This window comes from Ammospiza nelsoni, chromosome 2 (genome assembly GCF_027579445.1).
Source record: "Ammospiza nelsoni isolate bAmmNel1 chromosome 2, bAmmNel1.pri, whole genome shotgun sequence".
In the NCBI taxonomy this organism is placed as follows: domain Eukaryota; kingdom Metazoa; phylum Chordata; class Aves; order Passeriformes; family Passerellidae; genus Ammospiza; species Ammospiza nelsoni.
This window is the reverse complement of record NC_080634.1, coordinates 24,297,680-24,317,661: the sequence shown is the minus strand read 5'-3', so window position 1 is coordinate 24,317,661 and position 19,982 is coordinate 24,297,680. Positions and strand designations below refer to the sequence as shown.

Genomic DNA, 19,982 nt, shown 5'->3' with positions numbered 1-19,982 from the left:
AGGTATAAAATTATCAGTCTGAAATACAGATGAAAAACTTTTGCCTAATCTTAAATTTCTCCATGTGTGTCGTGCCCATGAAAATCTACATATAAACCCTTTCATGCAATGCATGAATAAAATCATTAGTTCCCAAGAGGCATTGTGCTTGGGAACTACCAAAGTCCCAAGCATTACTGCATTCATAATATGAGGATACTAACAAGGGGAGCCACAGACAATGCTAGTGTTCTATACAAAATAAAATCTGCTTTTCTATTTTATATTCTGATCATTCTCACACAGCTGCTACCAAGTCCTATGTGCTTTGCCTGACACAAATCCCACTGACATGACTGGGAAGAGTCTCTGTGATTTACTGGGTTCAGCTGCCATTGAGTCATTTGGGGTTCAGTTGTGGATGGGCAATTCTGGATGAGTGTTCTCCAGTGGAGTGAGCACCTGCTCGAGTGCTGTGCTGGATCAGAGGTGGGGAGGGCCCTGCACCTCTATGCATAGCCCCTGCCCTCAGCTGCTCACCATGCACTGCACTTGCTGCTCAGCATGTGTCCTACAGGGAGCCATGGGCTCCTGCAACCCAGCTCATGGAAAAGCAGGGTGATCACTCCTCATGTGCTGATTTGCTTTGTGTTTGAAAATTGAGATATTTGGCCTAGAGCTTCCCTGCCTGTGTTTTTGCTCTCCAGAGTCATTGGTTTCCCACCAATCAGAGTAACTCCAAGGAGCCAAACACACCCAAAGGTATCTCTCAATTTACTTTAAGCATTTTATCAGCCAGGGCAAAATGCAAATTCAAGAGCACTAGCAAGGCTGTGCTGCAGCAGTGCCCTGTACCCCAGCACCCAGTGGACCCCAGGCAGCTCTGCCCTGGGTGGCCTGGCCACCAAGAGACCATGCAAACCTCAGGGGCATGAAGCATTTGGAAAGGGAGGAGTACTGAGTTCCCAAGGGAACCCTGCTTGACTGTTCTATCTCAGAATTTATTCAAGTCTGTTTGAAATGTGCCCACTACCCTGTTTCATCTGAATGCCACAGCAGGGCTATTGTAAGGTCTCTCAAATCTGACAAAAAGAACTAGTTAAATTATTCTCAGAACAGTGCATTTTAACTACTGAATTTTCTAGACAGCTGAGAGTTTTCTGCTAGACCAAATAACAGCCCCAGTACCTCCACGGTACACTATCTCCGCCCAGCCTGTGAGTTTCTGATTGCTGGCTGGAATCTGTTTCTCCCTTCAGTTGATTTCAGTTGCCCACCTAGTCCCAGAACAGGATATGAGAGCTGCTGTACCATAGCAGCCTGATAGGCACCTTCCTCTCAAAGCCCAAACCCCTTTTGGATAGAAACTGGCTTCTTTTCAGGCCTTTTGTCTTAGACTATGGATTAGATTAATCATGACAAAGTTTTCTGACCTCTGGTGTAAAATTTATTTTAAAAAATCTCTGTAATGATAGCAGGCTAAGTTTTCTGGCAATACCTATCTGGTCTCCAATTGATCCTTGCTTTTATAGATAATCTGTGTTGATTTTCTCCTGACTTCACCCCTCTCTTGCAAGCGGATCCCCGATGAGTTTGCGGTGCAGTTTAGGAAATATGTAATCACCTGGGGAACCAATAGGAGATAATGCCTGAGTAGCATGGGTTATTTGCAATTTATTTCATCCAATTCATTGGAGCTGTACAAGGAAATGTGTATTTGCCACCTTTCTGAGAGGACTCTAACACCTGAAGAGCAGAAACTGCCAGTGCGTTACGCAGAACTTAGTTGTCATTTGCTTCCTAGTTTTCTGAAGAGTAGGTTCTCCTTGTTTATCCTGCCAAACAGGCCTTCTGCTTCAAAGGATGAGGAAGTAATTCAGAACACATCTACACCCTATCCGAACTATTAGAGACACCTCTGTGCTCTGCAGTTCAGTTTGGGATACAAACTTCTCTGCAACTTGCAGGTATTTGAGGTTGGGGCTTTGGCTCAGCTTCTTGAGTCAATGAGGGAAAGTCACTAAGTCAGAAGTAGCGTTGTGCACTTAGCAAAATGGAAACCTGCCAGACTGAAGGGGATGGCAGCTACTTTGCCTGTGACTGAGGAGAGAGGGATTAGACATTTCAGCCAAATAGTTCATTCCTGCCTCCTGTATGTACCATCCATGCTGGTGTTACTTCCTTTGTGCGATTAGGGAGAGGGTATAGGAGTGCCAGTGTGTACCAGAGGGCCCCAGTACAGCAGCAGCAGTCACATCAGTCCTTTTATCTGCAGCAGGATTTCTCTGCCTTTCTGCCCTGGTCCTGGCCTAGTTGCCATCCCTCCAAAACAGGACTGACCCATCCTTGACAATCACGAAAGAACAGAAAAATGTACAGATGGTGATGTTGGAAACAATGGAAGTAAAGGGAAGGTCTCTGGGTGTCTTCCTTTTGAGAAGGAGAGAAATGAAGGAAAAGAAGGAGTCACAAGGAGGAGAAGCAGCTTCATAAGCAGAAAATATGCCATATCTCCTTTAAACTTCCTCACACAGAGGCCACTCAATCCCCACCTTTCACTCTCATATCTTTCCCCATCCCACACCACCAATGCTACCCCTGCCTGCCTTGTCCGCTCCAAGGATGCCCTGAGCTGGGAGTTTGGTTTTGCTACACAGTGTAACAAATAAAAAGATAAATTCCAGTTCCAGTAGATCACTCAACAGGCTTCCACTGATTCCTCTTAGGGAAACTCCTGGCCACTTTGAGATGCTTTATTTAACATTAATATATTATTATCATCATCATCATCCAGCTCTTAGTGTTCTGAGACCAATCACTTGATGTGCATTCCTCCACTTAACTACTTTCAGAACTGATAACCTGTAATGGTGAGATGTGGCATTCACAATCTCTGAACAGAGAGGGACATAATTCTCTCTCTCATATTTTTTCCTGGAGAAGCACAGAGATCAAAACAATTCTTATCTCATTTGCTGCTCCTGTGTTTGTCCCCATGTGGAATGTATTCTGGAGATTGTTTACCCAAGGTGACCAATTGGATCCACATGTGTGGGTCTGGACTCTCGGGCAGAGAGTCCTGAGTTTTTCAGTTAGGAGAGAAGTTAGAAGCAAGTATGATGTAGTATAGTATTTATCTCTTTAATATAGTATAATGTAATATAAATTTCAAAATATTTATTAAAATAAAGTTTTAATAAAATGAGCATTCAGCATCCCAAAGCCATGGAGTCAGATGTCAATAATTTTCCTTCTCTGGGGGCACCCTGAAATAAAATAGTGAGATAATTTCTTTTAACTTGAAAAAATAGTATCTTGAAAGATTTCCTACTTATACAATCGCTGTCTTCCCTGTGTTGTTTCAGTCATATGCAGATCCTGACATATAGATTAGGAGTACTGGGAGAAATCCCAAGTAAAAGCCATGATGTGAGCAACTTGAAGCAACAAGAGTCTTTCTTTGCTATGGAGAAAATAAATCCCAAGAAGGCTTCTTGGAGAAGGAAGGGAGGGAGGGAATATGAGAGAGAGGAGAATGAGAGAAATAACTCCTAAGAGCACATTTAAGCATTGCATTTCCTGACCGATAGTGTTTCATTTCATTGCTCTGCTTTTAAGAATTATTTTGTGCAAAATTGTATCTGAAAGGAGAGAACTTATTTTCTGTGTACTAATCTTCAATTAGTACAATTCTGTGTAATAATCTTCAAATGTAGTGAGGTGGTTTGCAGTCTTCTCTCCTTTCCAGTCTGCTACCTGCAGGTGTTAATTGAGTGTGGAAAACAACATTTTCTGTTTGTAATTCAAATGCACAAAGATAAAAGCAGAAAAGCATAAAATTACAAAATCACTGTATTCTCTTAGCACAGAAACAGCATGATCCGTACTTAATTTAAGTAGTCACAGAAACACAACTTCTATTTTAAGCAGATATTTAAGTCCTGCTGATTCAGTATTCAGCCCAAGTGCAAATGACTTTTGTGGAATGAAGCTTGCGCTGAACTGGATCCACTTAGTAAAATATTTCAGTCTGCTATTTGAGGGAGGAAAGAAGAACCTGGTCAACTCTTGGAAATGCCTCTGTAGCAAAATCACTTCTGTACTGATTGACTGTTCTGTTTTCTAGGGAATTTTTAAGGGTTTTTTTGTGAGAAAGTTTTACTGTGAGATAGAAGGTTGCTCTGGAGAAAAGTTACAGGAGTATATACACATAATTGCCTTTTTTGAAAGTAGCATACTACCTAGGATTTCCTCAACTGTACCAGAAAACATTAACATCCTGGAACTGATATTTACAATTTTGAATTCCAGCTTTCCAAGTATAATTAGTGTCCTTGCAAATGTTTTGGTATCAAAGTTGGGACTCACTTTGCGTAAGACAGTCCATAAACTCAGGTTTTTTTCTCATTTATTACTTCCTTTTACAGTGTTTGAGATGACAGCTGCAATATTTAATACTAATAAATAGTAAATTGAAATAGCATGTTTTAAAGTATTTATTAATTATAATATAGACAAGTTGCTTTCATTTATAATTCACTTTTCTCCTCACATTGTTGTCTTTTTTGCTTAAAGTACCTGTGATTCATATCTTCCATTATAAAAAAAACCCCACAAATAATTTTACATAACTACAGTGTTTGTCTAATCACACACCAAAATAGGAGGTAGAGGATGTGAAAATCACTTATGACAGATAAGTCACATTAATATTTTGTTCTAAGCCATGAGAAAAATGAGACAGAAGGAGTGGGAATCAGAACAGATCAAAACTCTTAGCGCTTTATGATCCAAAACCACAACTAGCTATTGAGGTGCAAAATGTTCTTTTTTAAATAAAGTGTGAGAAAGACACAGAGTTTTGTACTGCAAATGCTGGCAGCACATAATGTTGCAATTATTTTCAATATTTTGAGATGACTGAATCATAACCAAAATTTTGAGCAACACTGAGGTAAAAGCATTTTTATGCTCTTTCACAGACACACAAAAAAAATAGAAAATAAGAAAAATTGAGTTTGTTGCAGTTGCATCAGAAATGGGGTGCCAAGTTTCTACCAGTGACTTAGAGTAACAACAGAAGGATGGGATGTCATGGCATCTTCTTGCCTATTTTTTTCCGTTGTAGTAAATACAGAATCATTGAGATAGTACTCCTGTTAGCTTTATAGGATTTCTGTGCTGCTTAAAAAATCTCGTGTTTTCTGTCTTTGAAAAGAATAATTCTGACTGCTGTTTAAAGGGAATTTATTATTTCAGTATATGTGGGTAACTTAGTCTGTGTATGAAACATAATCTTGCTTTTTGTTCAGAGTACAGTAATTAGGATCAGTCACACAGGGTACACTCTCAAGTAGGTTACCACTCACTATTGGACTTAAGAAACATTACTCACTCCATCTGATGTGATCAGAAAATACCATCTATAATCTGACTCACTGTTGGGTGAACAAGGTATTCTGTTTTCTAGGCCCTGAGCATTCTCTTTTTATTCCTTCTTCTTGATCCGGTACCCAACAAAGAGCTCAAGTCAGCAAAATAGTAAACCTCCTTCATGAGCTTGTCAGCAGCCTCACCTCGTGGGAAATGATGCACTTTTTGTGGTACCTGATGGAGGCAAGCAGAGTCCTTGAGGGAGGTCTGTGCACTATCAGAGTTTCCAGCTTCCCTGTCTGCACCATGGGGGCTTCAATACGGACCTGACAGACACTTCAGCCTGCCAGGCCCCACTCTAGCAAACAGTGGGGAAGGATAGAAGCATCCACATGGAGACCTGTATTTTGCCATTTAGGACAATTTCAGTGCAATTGTATGTGTGCTGTAAAGTCCACCAGTTACTCTTAAGGACTGAAGTGGAGCCATGTTTCTCATCATGAGAGTGAATTAGGTAGATAAACTGCTCAACACCACTTGTTTGTTCTTCTGGTTTATGAGCAGGGGCCCTGTTCCTACCCACTCCCTACCAAAATCTGTCTTTTCCTCAGATGATAACAAAAGTAGCTGTTTAGTGCATACTATGCTGGGCTGGGCTGCATTTATGCCACTTTTTCATGCTATGTAGGAGACACTAAACATGGAAAATGAACAGGCACTTTATGGACAATTTATGGCACTTTATGGAAAATTTAAGAACTAAATGGGTAGTCTTGACCAGACAATTCCTGAGGACTTTATTCAGAGAAATATGTGTCTGAATAATTAGGAACCAGCACAATGCTTTCAGTATCTAGCTGTAAAGGCGCTCTCTTAAGCCAATAAAAGAAAGTTCTCCTTTTTCTCAATTTTTAATTTGCCTCATCATACCCAAGGAATTTTTCTACCTTAGTTTATGCAGTACTTTGGACTTATTCCAAAGGTATAAAACACATTTTCTATAATCCATCAAACATCAGTAACTTGATTCTTCATGACTATCAGAGGCTACTGGGGTGTGATTGCAACTTGTTTGCAAATAGGTATAGTTGCTGTATTTTGTTTAGTCCATGAAAATTCAATAATTTAGTATTTGCTTGCCAGGCGATGTGTGAGATCTGTGCCTGGAGGTAAACACAAGCACATGGGGTAATGGTACTCAGTTTCTTACTGGAACTATCACAAGATGTGTTTCTTGTTAATAGTGGCTTATAACTGATAAGCTTTTCAGGCGTTTCAGTGAAAGTAATTCCTCCAAAACCACCTTCCCAGAAAAGGTTTGTTGGCACATGCTGAACTGCAATTAAGGACCAGGCCTCTGAGGGCCAAGAAGATTATAAGGAGGTATTATTGGTTCAGACAGAAATTTTGCCAGGCCTTCAGGACAGAGTTTTGTATCTCTGCATGTTTATCTGTGGTATGTTTATACACCATGAACTTGGACAGAAATTCAAATTTATGATGAAATCTAAACTTCTGTTAGGACTACTGAACTTTTGCCTTGAAATTTTTCCTGATTCTAACTAACACATAGAAGGATTTGCTAGCGCAGCCAAGACTAGCTGTTTCTGGGAGAGGCACTTGTAAAAGGACACAGTAGGTATAAAGGGCATGGTGTAATTTAGTCAGGTTATTTGTGTGTGCCTCTTAAAGAAAAAAAAGAAAAGAAGGAAAAAAAAGAAGAAAATTAATGTAAACTTTCCAGTTCCTTACTGATGCCAATCTCAACAAACCAATTCTTTATCCATTCTGGAATTTTTATCAGCTTAGTCTCATAAGGAAAAATGAAGTGAAATGCACATTTTTTATATAATCTAATAAAAAGTTAGAACCCATAATTTGCTAATATATCATGCAATGACCCATGTGCTCTGTTTATCACAGGTATAGGTAGTGTTCCTTTCCCTGACTGGCACCAGGCAATTCTTGCTGCTTTGTTAATTTGTTTGGCTAAATTCCACGACCCACATCACATCCTTTTATGTAATTTCTCTCTAAAAGTTAGGGAGACCCATAAGGACTATGCCAACTTCTGTAGGGCATATTTGAAAGAATGATCTGAACTCCATAAATGTAATCCAGATGAAAAATATCTGGGCAGAGAACAAATTTGACTGTCATCTGCACACTATATACGTGCAGAAACAAGCAAACAAACAAAAGTAAATTCTATCTTTCATTGATGATACCCAGAAAACTGAATATAGAACACTCTATACCTTTGATTTTTTGCAAATGCAAAAGGCCTAAAGGAGATGAAATTGCCAAACAGTTACTACATTGTCATTATAGAATCTTAAATCATAAACAAAAGGCAAAACTTTTCTGTTCAAGTCTCCAGAGCACTAAGTTGATGAAGTAATTAAGCAGGCATCTCATTTATTTTTGACAGTAAGCGTCAGATGTTGAGCTGTGTATGTGATTAGATTCTTTACTGAATATGGGCTCATATTAAAGTGGTGCAAATGCCCCCACTTAAATATGAGCCCATATTCAGTAAAGAATTTACTATTTAGCAAGGATCAAAATGCCAATGACAGGAAAGTATGGCTGGTGTTTTTTTTCACCATACTTTTCCTCCTAAATAAAATCAAAGTAATGAAACATACTCAAACAGACATGTTTTATACTTAGGTTAGGAGTAGGAAATGAAAAGGAACATGGTGTAATACTATTTATCAAAAAGGAGTAATGCTATATTTGTACATTTTATCACAGAGGAAAATGCTTTCAGGTTTACCAAGGAAAAAGTAGAGAATATGTTCAAAATGCTCCCCTTGGAAGTAAAATGCCTACACGGACTGTAAAGTATGACCTCCTCTTCATTCCCCTTAGGGATTCATGCTGTTTATTGTCTGTTCCTTTTAAGGCAAGATTCTAGGAGTTTCCCATTACAGGCAAGAAGGAGAATTCTCTCCATGCTAATATAGTACCTAATAAGCCCATGCCATTGGCTTATTTGGTCATCTTTACAGTAGTACCTAAATATTCACATATTTATCTTCACAGTACCTTGTAAGATAGGGAAGAGGTACTATTCCCATTTTGTGTCTGGAATGAGGCAAAGTCCTCTCCCCAAGGCTGGTCAGGAGATGTGTAAGAGATGTGGGACATAGGAAGGAGGTATTTCCTCTCTCAGGGTACTGCCTTAGTGGGTCTGCCTTCCTTTCTACAGGAACATGGAGCCTTATCCAGGAGTAGCAGCACAAACACTGCTTGTGTTTGAAGGAATAATGACACATCCCACCTCTTGAACTGTGTTGTACTTGGGATACGTCCTTGTGAACTCAGCCAGATCTCATGTTCCCCTGCCCCTTGACTCCCTAACCCCAAAAAGCAATGCCTCCACTTCTCCAAGCACTGAATTATTTTTATCTTATGAGTGTACTTTGCCACTTAAAACTTACAGCACATACTGTGCTTCTATCATGCTTGGAATTTCTGCTCTGAAGTTTCATCCCTTGATGGGTTTATGTAGGTGGTACTTACACACGTGACTGCATTAGGCTCTCAGCTGTACAGCTGTGAAGATTAAAAGCTTTAAAGAGACAGCAGCTGTAAGGTGAGTTGTATGACGAGTCAGCAACAATGCTCAGATGTCAGGCATGAGTCATGCAATAAACATGGCAAGTACATTGAATATTTATAATTAATAACATGGGCTGATAAGAATGATGACATTGAATAAATACAGAATGATATGGGTTGGAAAAGACCCTAAAGAACCCCTAGCTCCAGACCCCCTGCTACAAAGCATTGAAAAATTCCTCAAATGTATATAGTAAGAGATAGCACAAGCACTGCAAAATAAAGTAAGTACTTTCAATTAGCTGAAGTCCTACAGACAGCAACAGGAATCTCTGCTTAGTTACGTTTCCGTTTGAATGGAAACATAACTAAGCAGAGATTCTGTAAATATTTCAGCTATAAAAAGCCACAGAAGGTCCAGGCTTTGATGATTTCCTGAGAATAAAAATATTTACTAATTCTAAAAATAGATACCTCCTCTAAGTTAACAGAAAGATTTTGGTAATAGAATGTTTTTAATCACAGTTCTAATACATCTGAATTTATGAAGATGTGTAGAAAGCACAGATATTGAATAAATATGGATTGTAAGATGCTGGCCAGCAGAATGGAAATGGTATTTTAAAGTCTAAATCAGATGTGTATCATTTTAGATTAATTAAGATAAATTCAGGATGATATTAGTTCATTCATTTCATTTTACTTTTCTATAAACATAGAACTGAGTCTGATGTCTGCTTTTTCAGGAGGTAGCAAGAAGGATTTTGATAGAATGGGATGGAGTGGCTGAATCTAAATTGTTCTACATATTGTAGCCATCTGAACATGGCAATATAACTTCTCCGTTCTAGAGTTCAAACTACAATTATTACTAAAGTCAAACTTACGTGCATGTGGGAGAACTCCATAGGAGTTAGGCCCACTTACTTTTATCCTTGGTATTTTAACCTGAGTTATTCTGAAGTAATATGCTACAACAGTTGTAAAATCACTTTATAGGTAAGTTCCACCCTTGTTCTGGATAACATCTTGGTGATATGTCAGTCAAAGTGATCTATAAACTTTTAACTTTCAACACCGATATAACTTTACCCATAGAAAATTTCTGTATTGTATGTGATAGAAAATAAATCCGTCCTCTGTTTCCATGACTCAAAGTGTGGAGAATTTAACAGACTTAAACACCTTCACTGGTGTCCAAGTCATAGGGAGATGGGGGGATCATAGAATCTTAGAATGGTTTGGGTTGGAAGAGGATCCTGAAGATCATCTGGTTCCAATGCCTCTGCTGTGGGCAAGGACATCTTCAACTAAAGCAGGTTGCTCGGAGCCCCATCCAACCTGGCCTTGAATTTCCTTGGGACTTAAATATTTCCTATGAATTTATATTTTATTATTGATTTCATGTGGGACCTCAGAATTATAATCTAAAGCTATGCAAGCACAGAGTTAAATGGAACATTTAGCTTTTGGAAACTGGAAAAATACAAGCCATTTCTTCCCTCAAAAACTGACAAATGCAAACAAAAGCATGAAATTACTTACCCTCCTCAGCAGCTGGTTAATGCCTTTAATTTCTTAGGCAGTAATAGTACAAGATTGACTGGGATAAGTTTTACATCTGGCAAACATTAAAAAGATATTTCAGATCTTAGTAGGATAGTTGGCAGTTTTAGTAGATAACATATTTGCTTATGAAAACAGTAAAACAAAGGATATATTATTTTAATTTAAGACTGGACTTGACAGGGATGAGGTCTGATGAAGGAAGATGGGTCAGATTTGTATGTGACTGATCAATATAGCTGTGTTAGAGATCAAAACTAGCAACAGAATTGCACAGCTATTAACATCCTCTTTTTATATCACTATTTTCAGGTGAATTTTTATTGGGGAAAGAAGTGAAAAAATATCTGAGGATAGATATGGGATGATAATGACCAAAGATGGGGAATATCAGATATGCTCTGACTCCCAAAAATCACAAGAGAAAATGAATATTTCATTCTCCTAAAATGAGCTCTTCTTTAGAGAAAGATAACCCTATGGGGTTATTTCCCCCCAGAGATGAACTCTCCATTACTTAGAGATGAATTCTTGCAGAGGTCACCATTTCATTCAACATGAGTATCTTCAGCAGAGGAAATGAAATGTGGTTTTCAAGAAGACATTTATCACCTACATGGTAGATCCAATTCTGAGACTGAAAAAAGATGGATACGTTAGGCAGAACATGTAGAGATATATTGTCAACTTATCTTCAGCTGCCTTGGTTTGCCTGAGAGCACACAACAAACAGCCTTGTTAGGTTAGATGCAGGGTCCAGCTTCCACAGAAGTCATACCAGACAGCAGGTAGGGCATTTAACAGCTCTGTGCTAGTGTCTTCCCATCTACAGAATGATTATATTAATATTTACACACCTCATAGTGGAAGCTGGAAGATATTAATGAACATGTGTAGTTATTTAAAGCTCTTGGACTGAAAGGTGTGCCAGAGATCCAAGATATTCGGTAATATTATTATTTCTATACCCAGATGATTTGTTCACGTGTTTGCCACATGCCAGCACAGAAACCTACTGGATGCAACGCAGTGTTGGACAGTTGCTCAGATGAGGTCAATGGTATAAATTACAGTTATAACTGGCAGGGGGCTTTGGAAGATCCAACCATCCTAAGACTTTATTACAACTCTCTGGCCATATAGAACACAAATCAGCTTCAGTTTATGATTCTATTAGCTCCAAACACACCAAGGAATGATCTGGGAATTCACTCCAGCAGTATGCAATCTCATTTGAGCAGATGTCACCACCTCCACCTTGGACTGAAAGCTCAGTGTGAGCCAGCAGAAAATACAGTTTTAATTTGCTGGATAATAAGGCAAATGTTGTTATTTGGAACTTCTAGCACAGACACCTGCTGACAGGTGGCATTAAAAGGACAGTGACACTGCTAGATACATTGTAAACAGGGCAGAAGCAAAATCTGATCCTTGCTGAAGTCAAGGAAAGTTTTGCCATTGACTTGACACATGCCAGAATTTCTCTTACAGTTGTTATTGATTTATATGTGTATCTACAAGGTTCATGAAATATTTATACACTGACAGATATCCACAGTGTCAAATAATGGGGATGTTGAGATACCAAAGGAATATTATTAGCGTAATAAATATCTAGTAGAGAAAAAAGATAGATCACACCTTACATTAAAAACAGATTGATTCCAGAGTTTGCTGTCATCCCAAAACAAAAGTCATAAACCAGGCCATTCAGTGGTGTTAGGGAAAAGCACTTTTCAATGCTTAGTTGGTTTGTAATTTCTAGTAGCAAAACATCATCCAAGAATATGGGGAAAGAATTCCTGTGCATTTACTTTGTGCAGCAAACACATCGACTGACTCCTCTTCAAAGTTTTGCAAATCCATGGACTTCGATGGAGATCATAAATATTTTATGCAAAGCAAGCTCTGAGGAGAACCAGCTCTGTGTTTTGCTCATGTATTTTGCCAAGTGTCTCTTTCTTCCTCTGTATTTTAGTATTGTCAGTCTCCCATAAGTGTCTAATTATTTTTCTTGAAGTTACATTAAAAAAATTGCAGCTTCTAATAACCTGCCAATAAAACCTCTGCAGCTGAGTCTGCTAAAACACTTGTTTAGTCTCTAAAGTGACCAAATTTGCATACAGGGTTTTGAGAGTGCTGGGGGAACATTTCAAGTAATTTTTTCCAACAAAATCTCAGAATATTTGTTCAAGAGGTTGGTTTGACAGATGAACTTTCACAAACTGAAAAAATCTAGACTGGTTGTGTCTTTCCAGTGTCTATATCACTAGTTAAACACACAGATGTGTGATTTAGGTGAGGTTTCTATGTAAAGCATGGACAAGAGCCTGACGCCTTGTTTCAAAGCATGCAGAGTCAGCCATCAACCAGCAACAGGCAGCCCATCTGCTGTAATGTACCATGGTGAAGTACTTAATACTTCCATTTTGGTGAGTAAAGCAGAATGAAAGATTGTGTTCACATAAGGAATGGAAACTGAGTTGACTCTGGAAATTTTTTTCCAGAATGGCTATTGCAAAGTGACCCTATGACCACAGCAAAGGCATTAGACTAAATAGTCTGTGTTGCTGTGGTTCCTCTGGTAACAGCAGCTGCTGTCCTGTCACAGTGAACCTAGGGTAGGTGAATTCACCAGTCCAATTTCAGACAAAAATTTGTGGGTAACATACTGGTACTTAGGAAAACATAATATGACGGTTTGCAGACAGAAGAACCCTGTGGCTTCTGTTTTCTTCCTCCAATGTAATTAGTAGTGGGAGATTTAAAAGGTGACTGTTTTAAAGGGAAGTGTAACTATGATCAAGTGTCACTCTGCAACATGCAATACACTGCAGGTAACACAATTCCACCTGCTCGTATCTGATGCAATCACATCACATGTCATAATGTCTTTCAAGTTTCAATAAGTACTCTGTTTATTTTTTTCTGCTTTATAGTATTTTCTTCCTAAATCTACCTCTAGATCCTGTAATACTCTTAACATATCTGCAAATCTACTACAGTAGCTACTTTATCTAAATAACAAGACTCCCCCTTTACTGAGGAATTAAGTAACCTTTGTTGGCAGAAGTCTGCTAGAGTGCTTAATTCTGTAAAGGTTGTGCAAAACCCAAGCTAAACTATTGAAAGAATGTTTCAAAAAAATCAGAACTGAAGGTTTTCTCTGTTTCAGAGCAAATAAACTTCCATTAGCTCTTCAAAGCAGACCTCATTGTTCAATGTCTGTGAGGCAGCTGTTGCTTTCTCAGCAGAAATGCCTGTCATTCAGTTTAAACTGATCCTCTGACTTTTTTCACTGCATCAAATGGTATCAGCAGAAAACTCTGTGCTCTACACGACCAAGAAAGAATTCTACGATATTTTAATTAAGTCTTTCTTTACAGCAGAAAACTGAGAGTGACTTGTGGTTATCCTGATTTGGCTTACACATGGATGCTGTTGCTTCTCTCAGCCTGATCAAGTGTTTGATTTCAGCGCCTCTCATGAAAGAATTCAGGGAGTGATCAGTACAAGTCAACATGAGCCATATGCTTAAGATCACTCTTCAGGTCTAATGAATTGCTATTTCTCAGCAGCAAACCAACACTGCTGATATGAGCACCCAATCTCATTTCCACTTGATGGAAAAGCCTGTGAATCAATAGTATAACAACAAATGTATGTGAAGGTGTAAAAAGCCCACTGGAAACAGCATTACCAGGTAGGCTGCCGGTTTTCAGTCAGGATTTAAAAACAGCTGGGAAAGGGTATTGCTTCCTTTGGGACCATGCTGACATACCCCAACCAGAGAAATGAAATTATGCCTCTGCTCTCAACAAAATGAAATGCCCAACACTGCCAGCTGTGTAGTAATGCTGGTTAGAGCTGAAGACAACTTTCAGCCACAAGACTTTCTAGGATAAGTGTTCAGGTTTCGTTACTACCAACTTTCATTACTACCAACTTTGTTACTACCTAACTTTCCTCAGTTAGGAAAACAAAGGAAAATTGAAAGAATTGTTTGCCTGAAGGTTCCCAGCAAGTCACTGGCAGTGCCAAGCTTAGGTCTTGTTGCTGAGCTCTGTGTAGAGTCAAGTATCTCTTTGAATAGAAATGTTAGCAGCCAAGTTTCATTCCCATTGGTGGAAAAAGTCCAATTCATGTCAATTCATAACTTGGCTTAGGTCATGACTAGACACTAAGTAACAAATTGTCTTTTTTTTTCTTTTGCATCATTCAATTCTGTACTAAAAAGCGGACTCAGACTTCATTTTTGTAGTGAGGTTAAAAAACTGCATATACATATCAAATTAGTATACATTAGTGTACAGGTCTCAGCTTTTTCATTTTCCAGGGATTTAAGTAAATTCCTTATCTATTGATGTGCTGATCATTTATAAAAAGAGAAGACATATAGGTAACCTGTGTAGTTAAGCAGTATGCGTATGCTACTGAGACATAAAATTTTGAAGGTGCAGTAATTTTGAGTATTTCTAGCATGCCTAGCTTAAATAAAAAGAAAAAATCCTTAAATCTTAGTTCTCTTTCCCAATCCTTTAAAAAAACGTAACCTTCCCTTTGAAGGACTGGTGGTATCAGATATTAGTGAGTTAAACTGGGCGTCTTTTGTTTAAAGTTGTTAATGTCTATCTCATCTGTTCTATCCTGTCATTTTCAATTTATCAACAGTGTGTAGTAATATGTTTGATTCATTAGAAGAGAAAAAAAGATGGCAAAAGCAAGTAAATATGTCAGTTAAACCCCACTAGAATTAAATCACCTCAATTTGTTTGTCTGGTAAGAACTGGGCTCTCATTAGGTGAACTGAGGCCAGCTTGATTCACCACCAAAATGCGAATCTGGATCTGGCATTGAATTTGCAGATGTGCATAAGAGAAACCCCTCGAGTCTTGAAATAATTGACTTTAAGGAGAGGCAGGGAGAATGTAAGCAGTGTTGTTAAGCAGAATGAAGTTAATCAATTACTGTCATTACTACTGAAATCAGTATCAGTTTGACATCATGTTTATTTTCACATTATTTTGTCTAAATGAAGATTATTTTTTCAAATAATTTAGATTACACAAATCCAGGATATTTCTGAACAATCTTCTTGCTTATAAACAACAAAAGGAAGTGATGTCATACATTAAGTTAATAACTAAGTGAAGCTTTTGTGTATGCAAAAATTTCAGTTTTAGAGCTTTCAGGGGAGAATGAGGTATAAGCACTGAAAGAAAACCAGCATGAATTGAAGAGTGTTGAAAACATCAAGCATATATTGAAAACCTCAAGCACGTAATTATATGCTGTCTTTGTAGAGAATGCTTTCTAATTGTAAATTTGGGCATTTGGAGGCAATCTTAAAAACAATGCTGTAGTGCAAAAACAAGACAATGTCTCTCTTTCTTGGCTGTCTATTTAAGTAGGCTGTCATAGAATCAAGCCCTCTTAGCAGAGCTTTTCCAGGTGCTTTCTGTTTGGTGGAAGTTTACATACAGGCTGATACAGAAGTGCAATAACTACAATTGAATTATCCGTGTCCAAATTAATTTACGCTTCTGTTCTCTGGTATTCAGTTGAGCCACAGAGCATCTTTTGGGTCATTCAGATCCACAACAGCCCTTCTAATGGGAGCGATGTACTTTACATGTCAACACAGACTAACATATCTGGCTCATATTTTTTCTCTTGGAATGCAAGACCTAAAAGAGATGCCATTGTAATACTTGGCTTTCATTTAAAGACCCATCTACTGATGCCTGATGGAAACATTTTTAAACACTCAATTTAGAGATAGTTTTGCTCATATATTATGGATCCCTTCTATTCCTCTTTTTCTAGCTTAAACTAGCAGGGGGAAAAAAAGGCTTTTGTCTGATTAAGATTTCAGTCTTGCTTTATTGATGACACCAAGGTGCTGGAATTTGCAGAGCAATCCATGACTATCACAAAAAGAAAATCACACCTGTTTTTTAGAAGTAATGAACATTTATGTCTCACCTTCCTTACTTTATTTAAAAAAGTAACTCTAGTATTGAGCATGATACAAATGATGACAGTATGCCTAAGTTTTAAAAGTGTCTGATCCTCAGTTTGAAACACTTTGAGGCCATTTTGTTCTCAGAAATGGGTGGTCCATACTTGATGAAGGTTGGCCTTGCGCTGTCTCCAGCTGGGCATTTGGAAAGCCAAATATCCAAAATCCCTCTTTCCTCTGAATGTGTGTTCCAGTCATCTGATGTGTGCGGAATTTGAAGTAGCTAAATATGTGCCCACAGACTGAATGACTGATTGCAAGAAGAAAAATTGAAATCAGTTTTATAATTATCAGTGATTGTTCAAATGAAAAGTAAGTTACAATTTGAGAACTGAAACCAACCTAAATAAAAGATTGCTAAGAAACTCTGTGAATGCAAGCTTGTCTTTAACAAATGTTATCAGTTTTACTATCACTGTTACCAAGATTGTGGTAAGTGGTCATGAATTAGGGCAATTAGCCAACAGAAAAGTACTGTCTTGAGTTAAAAAACTAGTAAATGCTGTGTTTTGTAAAGTAACATCTGCTTTTGCCAGAACAATCCCTAAAGAACTTTAGAAGGAAAAAATCATGTGCTGCAAAAGAGAAAGAAAAGGGTCAATTATCAAGTAAGTAGGGTACACTTAGAGTGTCTGGGCTTTTTGCTTTTCTATTAAATTTTCCAAAAATTCTTCACAATTCATAGTGCTGCCTATAATATCAGGAAAAGCGCTATTTAAGCCCTGAGATATGGTATAAAGGATTTTGCATGTTTAATCCATGGAATGGGGAAAACAAAACTTGTAATTCTTAAAAATACAGCAACCAGGAACAAGTAGCCTCAGGTTTATGAGCCTTTGCATTTATCAGCCATCAGGTGGACCCCCTCAGCCACCTCAAGATAATGTTGCATTGGTATTATGTCCTTCCAATCAAAATGTTTCTTTGAGCATATCTCAAGCACTGCTGCCTACAGCCCAAACAATGATTGCTTGTTTGCTCCATGTTTACAAAATTCTTTATCAAGGTACATAGAGCTTAACCACAGAGCTTTGGCCAACATTTTCCAAATGTCACTGCCTAAAGCCTGGCTTCATTTCAGAGATGCTGAGCATCAAAATTTTCTAGAGACTGGGAGAATGAATTTTTGTGCTCAGCTATGGCTAAGCACAGATATAAGCACCTTGGTCCAGGCATTCAGTATTTTTGTTTAGGGTTATGGACTAGATGTAACAAGGCTGAGCTACAGAGCTTCTATCATATGCATACAAGGTGAATATTTAGGGTACACTAATTATCTGTTACAATCATCTTGCAGGTATTTTTCATTCTTTCTTCAGAGGAAATTGTACGTACTGATTATCTATCAGGACTGAGTTCCTGCATGTTGACATGAGTCCTCTCTGCATGACTTTCTGTTGGCAGAAGGAGTGACTGGAAGTACCCTTGCCTTATGCCTGCTGACCTGAAAAAGTTATTGTTTTAGGACCATAAATATTGTGTAAACAAGGCTAGTGCAGAGATCAGCATGAGAGTTATTTGATTTTTTCACCTTACTCTTTCTGGACTGGATAATTAGAAGAAAAAAAAATTCACTCCAGTCTGCACTGAGTCCCTGGAAATCTAAAGCAAATCACTAATAGCCAGCCCTATGTGCATGGGATCAGATCTGTGCCAGAAGTATGATGTACAGGGGTCAGGCTTTATAAGGTCAAGTCTAGATTAACTGTTTTATGGAACAGCATTAAGCAACAAACTTTTCTGTTGAGTCATTCTGAAAGAAGTGAGGCTAAGTGAAAGGGAAGACACTTCAGATTTCATGTCTGAAGCCATCAGAGGTCAGGTTCAATGCAAGAAATGTAAAATAGAATTCATATAAATGTGACTAACTTCCACAATTCAAGCATGTTCTTAGCATAGCAGTGTAAGGATAGGGAAATGTTCATGGTAAAATGTTATTTCAGATTCCAAAGTTTGCTTCACTTCTGTGACAAGTTTTGATCTCCTTTTATTATATTTTCCTGCAAAATTTTCTTATTTGTGTTAAAGGAACACCCTCTCAAAGTCACATGGTAGGAATAAGCCTTTCTCAAGACACAGATTCTTATTCTTCATATGTTCTTACTTTCATTTAACTTCAAACTTCAAGCATCACTATTCTCCTAATAAATTTATTTGTCTTTCATGTTCTTCTAGGCAAGTGGCTTCATCACAGAAGGAAGTTCTACAAGTAAGGCACCTTTGAAGTTTAGGTCTCCTCATGCTTAGGTGGCAGCTCTGGGGTTGTTTTAGGGTTACAGTTTCAGTCCAAAGTATGTGTGTTGCAGTTAAGCACCATTATATTCTCTAACACGCAATTTAACAACTTTTTGTAAGATAACCTGAGATTTTTTTTTTTACATTGTCCATGCTAATAGATTTATCTACTCCTGCTTTCCAAAAATAAAGTCAGAGGTAATTATTCCTTATTTTGGCTGAGAGAGAAATCATCTCATGTTTATTACAGTGCTTATGTATGGGCAGATAACACAAACTAGCCAAAGCACTGGAAGTTCATTTCCTAGCTGGCTACCAGCCACTTCTCAATGTGCAAGTGTTCTGACTCCTGCATGAAATTAGGCCTAACTTTACTCAGTTTTGTCTTAAGAGATAATTTTCAGCTACTTTCCGGGAGCTTATAGAAGCTTGTACAGATATTAACTAGCTTTAAACGATTTTAGTAACTTGGAACTTGCACAGCACTTGAAAAACACTAAAAAATGTTCTTGATACCGAATAAATAACATTACCAGACCATGAAAAACAAAGATGCAGGAAGAAATTAGAAGAATTGTGATGATGGAAAACACTTGCTAACTCCTCCTTGGTACTGAGGTACACCTGTTGTCTCACTTAGCCCTTCCCACAGCCTGTTAAGTATGGTGTATTATTTCCATCTCCCTGTCCTTACACTGGTTCAGGAGCTGGATGCAGGAGGACTGTTTTCATACTTTGTGCTTGCGTTTCTATGCAAATATGTTTTAATAAAAAAAGATCTGGGGTCATTGTTTTTGTTTCTAAATGCAAAAATCATGTAGTCTCTTGAGGACATCTAATTCTTAATGAAAAATACCATATCTGAAAGCTGGCAAAACAGCAACAAGAATTTTTCTCCCCACTGTGCTTCTTTTTGTGGCTTTGTCCTCGTTATTGGTAGAGCCAAGAAGTTACAGCCCTAGTGGGGCCATTTTGGAGTTGTTTGCAGCTTGCTACACCTCCTTCTTCCAAGTGGTAAGTGCTCTTGACTCTTGCTATATTTTTAATACTCTTTTTTTTTTTCTCTGTCACACTTAAGGAGACAGTGAAAATGGAAATATGAATTTCAGAACCAGGATGAAACACTAAGTCTTTTGAAGTGGGTTTATATTTGTTAAATGTCATTCTTCTGGGGAAAAAGTAATAACGAGTGTGTGTATTTATATATATATATATATTTTAAACTTTGAGCTGATAACAT

General features: G+C 38.1%; 1 protein-coding gene across 1 annotated transcript in view; it reads right to left on the bottom strand.

The window, feature by feature from the left end:
• The window catches only part of COL8A1 (collagen type VIII alpha 1 chain), an 87,883-nt gene that overhangs the window by 32,655 nt on the left and 35,246 nt on the right, over positions 1-19,982 (bottom strand). The window lies entirely within an intron of this gene.